The sequence below is a fragment of the Pelecanus crispus genome, chromosome 12 (assembly GCF_030463565.1).
Source record: "Pelecanus crispus isolate bPelCri1 chromosome 12, bPelCri1.pri, whole genome shotgun sequence".
NCBI classification, from domain to species: Eukaryota; Metazoa; Chordata; class Aves; order Pelecaniformes; family Pelecanidae; genus Pelecanus; species Pelecanus crispus.
The window spans coordinates 20,880,324-20,887,575 of record NC_134654.1 but is presented as its reverse complement, the minus strand read 5'-3'; positions in this window follow the sequence as shown (position 1 = coordinate 20,887,575).

Below are 7,252 nucleotides of genomic sequence, written 5' to 3'. Positions count from 1 at the left end.
TGCTTCTCACAGCAGAATCTCAGAAGCATGAAGACAGGAGGTGCTCTCAGCTCAAAGCACTGGGAGGCAGCTGGTGTGGACCTTCGGAGGAGAGGTGACCTTTCCTCCAAGGGGGCTGGAGTTAACAGAGACCTGCTTCAGGGCCTGTCTTTGCTGTGTGGAGGTCTACAGACAGGATGGAAAGCAGTTGCCAAGAGATCACCCCTTTGCCATTAACATCCAGTTGACCAACGACAGCAACGATGCTCTTTGACCGGAGCTGCTGGAGGGCCCCAAGGAGGAGGAACCAGCACAGCACAGCACAGCACATCACCTTTAGCCCACAGGACCAGACCCTGCTGTATTTGCATTCAAAGGCTTAAAGCAAGCTGAAGCCTTGCCAGGGACAAGAGTTGAGAGCATTTAAGGCCAAGTAGACCTCAGTTTGTACCCACGCAAAACAGGAGCACGCAGGAGCCCGTGGCCACACGGCACAACCCCTTCTCTGCAGGACTGTTTTCACAAGCTAGGAGGGGGTCAATCCCCTGTGAATTCAAAGGAAACTAAATTGAACAAGACTGACTGCCTGTCATTCCCTGGAAGACAGCGCGCTCGCACGTGGAGGAAGTTCTAAGAATTAACACAAAAAGCAAACCAGGCATATACCAAAACACACCCCCACAGACAACCTGCTTCCCAAGCCATCCATCACCTGCAGCCTGGAGCCGAGGGCTGGAGCTCCTCACCCGCAAAGCTTTAAAACAGCACCTTCCTCTCCTCTGTTTAACAAGACAGAGGTGTGATCCTTCCCCCAGCCAAGTCCCCACCTGGCAAGGATCCCTCAGAAAGGCAGAGCATTTGAAAAGCTAATATTCTTTGATATATTGTGCACACACAGACGCACGCGCTGGCAGGCAGCGGCAACCTCCGTGCCCTAGGCAGGCGGGACAGATTAGACAGGGCGAATCTCGGGGCTGATGTGAGAAGGGGCAGCGTGCTTGGCAGAGGAGCACTGTCCACTCACAGGCAGCACAAGACACAAGCCAGAGAGCTAGGCCAGATCCCGCCTAGTTTTGAGCCCCAGTTCAGGAGTGATGCCGAGCACCCAGCCTGCCTCACCGCGGCGAAGGGACCCGCCTCTTCCTCGCTCAGGCAGACATGGTGGGAGAAGAGGCAGAGCCAGCCTGCTCATTCTGCGCAGAGCCCATGCGAGGGGGAGCTCTGTGCTGCCTGCTAGCTTACGAGGGGAGCAGGGCTTGCCCAGCCCTCGGGGAAGCCCCGAGGGGTTTGCCACCATCCCAGCCTCAGGAAGCAAGAGTGGCAGGGGAAAGCCGATGGCAGAGCCAAGGATGGCTCTGGGGTGACAGGTCATGCCAGCCCAGCACCCCTGCCACCGCATCCAGCCCAGAACGAGTTTCTCCCGCAGCCCAATGCCTGCTGCGAGGGGAGGGATGCTCTGCCTGCTGCCAGCTCAGCCTCTCCCACACTGCAATGACCACCACAGCCTGCGCAGGTGAAGGGGACATTGCTGCAAGAATCCTCAGGGGAACACTTGCAACAGGCACTGCTTGCTTCAGCCCAGGTCACTTCCAGATCCACAGTGGGTTTTGTTCAGACCAGCCCCAGCCATGCCAGGGCAGAGTGTGGTGGTTAACCCAGGCCCTGCAAGAAGCAACAGGCAAGGAGACCAGTTCAACCAGTTCTCCACCACAGCCACTCACACAGCTGTGCCTGGCACTTGGACCTGAGCCCAAAACCCTGGGCAGGACCGCCCCACAACATCCTCGCTCCTCTGCAGCTGGAAGCCTAAGCGCAGGTCTCCAAGAAGACCATGCGAAATGGCATTACCAAGGGCCTCCCACCTCCCAGCCACCCCCCCATCCCAGGAAGGCAGCCCCCCCGCCCCACCCCAGATATATTGGCCAACGGGATCACTCTGCACTGCAAGAGCTGCCTTGCCCAGGTGAGATCATCCACAGGGAGATGGGCCAGGGGTGGGCAGGCTTCCTTTCATTAGGTGAACCAGCCTTGAAAGGCTGCTGTTGATCTACAAAGCCAATCCAAGAGGAGGTTGTGTCTTGCCCAGGCAGGTCCCCAGCTAGGCTACAGCTCACTTTGGGGGTTGAGACATAGCTCCTGGGGGTATAGACCTGGGGCTGGCTGCTCTGGTAGAGCTCCAGGAACAGCAGAAGATGGTATGGGAAGTCACATCATCATAATTTTATTTGCTTTCCAGAACAGGATCTGAGGATTGATGCCAGTAGCCTAGAGCTGTGCCAGGATGTGGATGCCTGGTTTTACAGGGCAGTCACAGAACCAGATGCTTCTTGATGCTCACACAGATGAGTAGGTCACCTGCAGGGACAGATAGCAGGCACAGCTGTGTAGAGGACCTTGGTGAGCAGGTAACATCTCAGGGAAGAAAGATTTCAGGAACAATCCTAGACTAATCTTTGCCAATTTCTTGTGAAAGGAAGAGTTTAGAGGATGGCATGCCTTTGTTATCAGGCAGGCCTCTCAAGTTTTTACAGAGGAGATGATGGCTTAGTATGACCCATAAATGATTTACTACTACCTGTTAAGACCATTTGCCCTTCTGGATGACAACATACTTGCCCCCTCCGCGCCTCTCCTCACAACCCTCTGCACACCAGTCCTGCGGATGAGTTTTCTTCCCACTTTACCTCCTTTCTTTTGAACTTCTTCATTCTTGAAATCATTCTCCTGGGAAGTAATGTGCTGAAATCAACGCAATGAGCAGGGCCCTTACACCGCACAAGCCTCCCGTGTCACACCACCAAGAGCTGCTCCTGGCCAGACACTGGGGGATAACTCCACTGTTAAGGTCTTAACTGACCCTGTAGAAGTGGGTGCCTACAGGGGAGCAATGAAAGGATCTTTGCAACAAACTGAACAGCTGGGATGCGGGAGGAGAAAAGCAGGAACCATCAGTGAGCACAGATGCAGGAGGGTGGTTGGGGTTTAGTCTTCAATATACCTGGAAACAGCCTTGATTTGTTCACAAAACACCACCTAAGGAAGAGCAGTTAATGCATCATCTCCTCACCCCTGCAAAGCACCTGCTAGCGAGCACCCATATTTCCACCAAGTAAAACCAAGGGCCCATCTCATCAACCACCCTGTCCAGCAGCACTCAGCACCACATCCCCAAGGACAAATTTAGGAAGAGTTTCAAGGCCATGTGGTCAGACCAGCAGTACCCAGCGGCTGGAGGAAGGTTCCCTACTCTCTCATCTCACCTCTCATCTTCACACCCATGAAAAAACAGAGGTAAGTCACAGCCACTCTTGCCTGTGCTCAGCACCCGATTTTTATTTCTAGTAGTTTGAGAGGTGCACAGGGTTGCACAGAGGCAGGAGCCCTCTGTAACAGTAAAAGATGCTTTGCTATGCAGAGATGCTGCTTGTTTGGCAACAGGACCAGCAGCTACAGCCAGCCCAGACCAAGACTTGTTGCAAAGGATACGTGGTCTTTGCAGCTGGAGACAGAGGCTGTAACACTTGGGCTGTCCTCAGCGAGAGGGAAACCCTCCTCAGAGTATCCAAAGCCATGAAGAACAGCAGAGCATGAAGAGCAGAGCATGAAGAGCAGCCATGGGAGTCAGGAGCCACAGGCACCTGGATACTCACCACCTTGGGAGGTATCGGAGCATGTTCCCACCGTGCACAAGTCAGCCTTCTTTTTCCTCATAGATGCCAGGGACAGCACCTTTTCATACCATTTTTTCCCCAGCCCTTTTTCCTCTTGTGGAACAGTTTTCATACAAGCCAAAGTGAAACTTCAGAGCCAGAATAGCCTACCTATTTTAAAAATTGCTGCCCCACTGGGAAAATAGGACACCTGATTTTCTTAGGTCTAAAATTACTCAGTCCTCAAACCTCGTTTTGCTTTGCTTTATCTTTACCAATTGATAAGCAGAGAGAAAGCACAAAGGCCCCCGCACTTCTCCCTGCATGTCTGATTAAGACCCATTAAAAAGCTTGCAGGACAGGGCTGGGCTCAGCGCCCTGCCAGAGTCAGCAGAGGAAAGCAGGCTTTGGCTTCAGAGAGGCTCAGCTCCAAGGACCTTTCCCCAGAAGACCAGACAAGGCTGAATCCAGCACAGCTCCCCTGGCACAAATGGGAAGTCCCGGTCCTGCTCCTTTGAATGTCTCTAAATACAGAGGATGTTTACACCACCATGTTAACAGCTCAGTCCCAAGGCTTTTATGGACTACTCATCCCTAGACCCTTCAGACATCAAAAGGACCTGCCTGCTTCCCATCTCATCACCTCTCCATGCTCATTACAGCATCCCGCAGCTTCTTCCAAGTTTAAGCCCAAGAGCTAACGAGCAGGACATCATGGCAATTCCCTACAGCAGCTAATGCATTAGCCTAATTTTCCTCTCCCCAGAGGATTAGCAAGGCTGTAATAGCACTAAATAAATTCACTAATGGCAGATTCTCAAGACACTTTGTCTGGAAAACTTGCTTATAACTTACAGGATGCAGCCTGCAAACTTGGCTTTATTATCCAGTGACACTGCTGAAGGGAGCTGCTCCCCAAACACTGTGACTGGATGTGAACAAGATGTGTCCTAGATCATTAACCAGGCAGTGAGAGGTAAACACCTGCCTGGAAAGGCAACCTTCACATGCACGGCACAGCTGGAGAAGCGCCCCATGAAATCGGGGTGGGAGATCAGAGCTTTTGGGGTAGGTTTCTTTCTCGTGTCCCAAAAAAGCTGCTTTGCTCAAGTAGCAGCACCCTGGAGAAAGGACAGTCCCCTACAAACGCTGGGCTAAAGCACAAGTCAATCGGCCCGTGTCGGGATGACAGAAAGTAAAATGCGAGGACAGGTTTGCTCTCCTCTGTGCCTCCACACTCAAGTGCAAGGCAAAGGCTCTATGATGTGCGAAAATACCTGCAGGATGTTGTATTGGTGGTCAGCTGCAATGTGTATACCTGAAACAGCTCAAGGCGCACCTGCTTGGGAGAAAAACTCCTGGCCCAGATACAAAGAGCTGACTAAAGAAGGCAGTGTTCAGAAGAGAAGGGTCCAGGCTGGAGCACCCCATTTGGCAAGGCCTGAAGGGCACACAAGCCTCAACACACACCAGCTAGGAAGGATCATGCTTTCAGACTCCCTCCAAACCAAAACAAGCCCCTCAAAGGGCCTCAGCCTGCAGCACAGGGCTAGTGGGAAGAGGAGAGAAATCCCTCCTGGGCAACAAAGGCAGGGAGCAGAGCAGTAACAGCCCTTGCAAACCACCTCCCAGGCAGGAGGGCAGCGCTGGAGCCCGCCCCGTCTTTGGGGACGGAGGGTGCAGCAGCTGGGAGCGTTGCCACTGGGGCAGCTCACACCCCCAGCCACAGCCTGCCAGCTCAGAAGCCCCGAGTGCTTTTCACATTGGATGCGAATCTCCTGCGAAGCTCCATTTTTGAGCTGCTATTGCCCGATTCGGCGGCGAGTGCTTCTGTGTCACAGGCAGGGACCAGAGCGGGATGAATCCGCCTGCCACAACTAATTCTGCGCAGGCAGACTTCTCCTTCTCCAATTTAATTTGATGCTGAGAAAATTAGATGTTCTCCCGCTTCTGTGGAAAAAGGCAAGCACTGAAGGTAATTCAGAGGCTTTGATGCTGCTCTTTAGTCATTCGGGCACCACAGCCACGGTATTGCTCCCTGGACTGACCACGGGCTGGGGATGAGAGTCACTAATCACATGCACAGCATATGAGCCTCGGGCAAACTGCCGTGCCTGTTCTGTGCACGGACACCACCATCCTGCAGCCCAGCGAGGGAGGGACAAGAAGACTATTTCCAGACTAAGAATTTTAACTTTAATAACCTCAACACCACAGGTGCCCAGCAGTGGAGGAGTTTGCCGAAGATCATAGTATGGCAGTGCCTAGAAATGCTAAGTACACGCACTAGTACCTGGGTCCAAATTTTAATTCGATGGCACCAGAGCACATGAAAGCTGTGCCCAAGGCCACATGCGCACAACAGACATGCAAACTACACCCTTTGAAAGTGGTTTTAAACCTCCCCCTCTGAGACATTACTATTTTTTAGGCCAGAGGTGGGAAGGTTTTCACCCCAGGTTACTCACAGCAGCCCAGAGAAGGGCTGGGGACATGGCGGGTGGGGGGGGTGGACGCAGCCGCCTCCTCCCGCGCCAACACTCACACGTGAGAATTTGCGCTTGGGCTTAGCTCTAACCCAAACATTGTAATCTGGCGCTTAGCACAGAGCAAGGCGCTAATCATTCACTCCCCAGCGCAAAAAGTAAATCCCCAATGCAAACAAAAACCAAGAGTGAGGACACTCCAGGTATTTGGGCTGGAGGCTCCGGAGCAAGGATCCGCCAGCTCTGTCCCCACCCAAATCCCACTGTGATCCACTTCCACAAGAGATGGGATTTTTGCAGCAACAGCAGCAGTCACCCACCCGACCGGCAGTTCAGGTGACTTTGTAGCAGGATGGCAAAGGACCGAGCCTCTCCTCCTCAGACACAAAGCAGCACGCTCAGGCCACGGAGACCTCACCCAAAGGGAGAGGGTCAGGGAGCGGCTGCGTTTCACAAACCTGTTCACCCTCGGCGTGGTTTGGGTGAGCCCGAGGAGCGAGAGCCCAGCACAAACCTTTGCTGTAGGTGTGTCCGTCCGAACTGCTGCATGATCCGCTCCTGGAGCGCAGTCGCTCCACACCGAACGCCCCCGAGTGCCAGGGCCGGAGGGGTGGCCGGGGCAGGTCCCGGGAAGAAGAGGGACTCGAGCGGTGACCCAGGTTTCCGAGCTGGGCTGGACAGGCGGCAGCAGCCCGCGGCACTGCCCAGCACTTCCTCAATTCAGAGCAGGGGAGGGAGGAGAAGGGAAAGCAGCCACCAAGAGCTGCTGCTGCTGCTCCTGCCTCAGCCCCAGGAAAGCCCCAAGCACACAGGCTGCTGCTAGCCCACCTCTGCCGAGCAGCTTCCAGGATCATTTTCTGCTTTCTATTCTATTCTATCCTTCCTCTTGGAGCTTCCTATTATACACTGGGGGCAACCGCCATGCATCCCTCCCACCCAGATCAGAAAGCGCTCCTCTTTGGCAGGCAAACCTACCTCCAGCTGTTCTTATGCTTGAAAATAGCAATCCCGTCCTGAAGAACAAGAGGAGCAGCCATATACAATCAGGATCACATCAAATCACTCCTTTAAGTGAGCAAACTCCCAATTTACATCCCAAGCTGAACACCATGGGGTATTTGTGCTTATAGCTCTAAC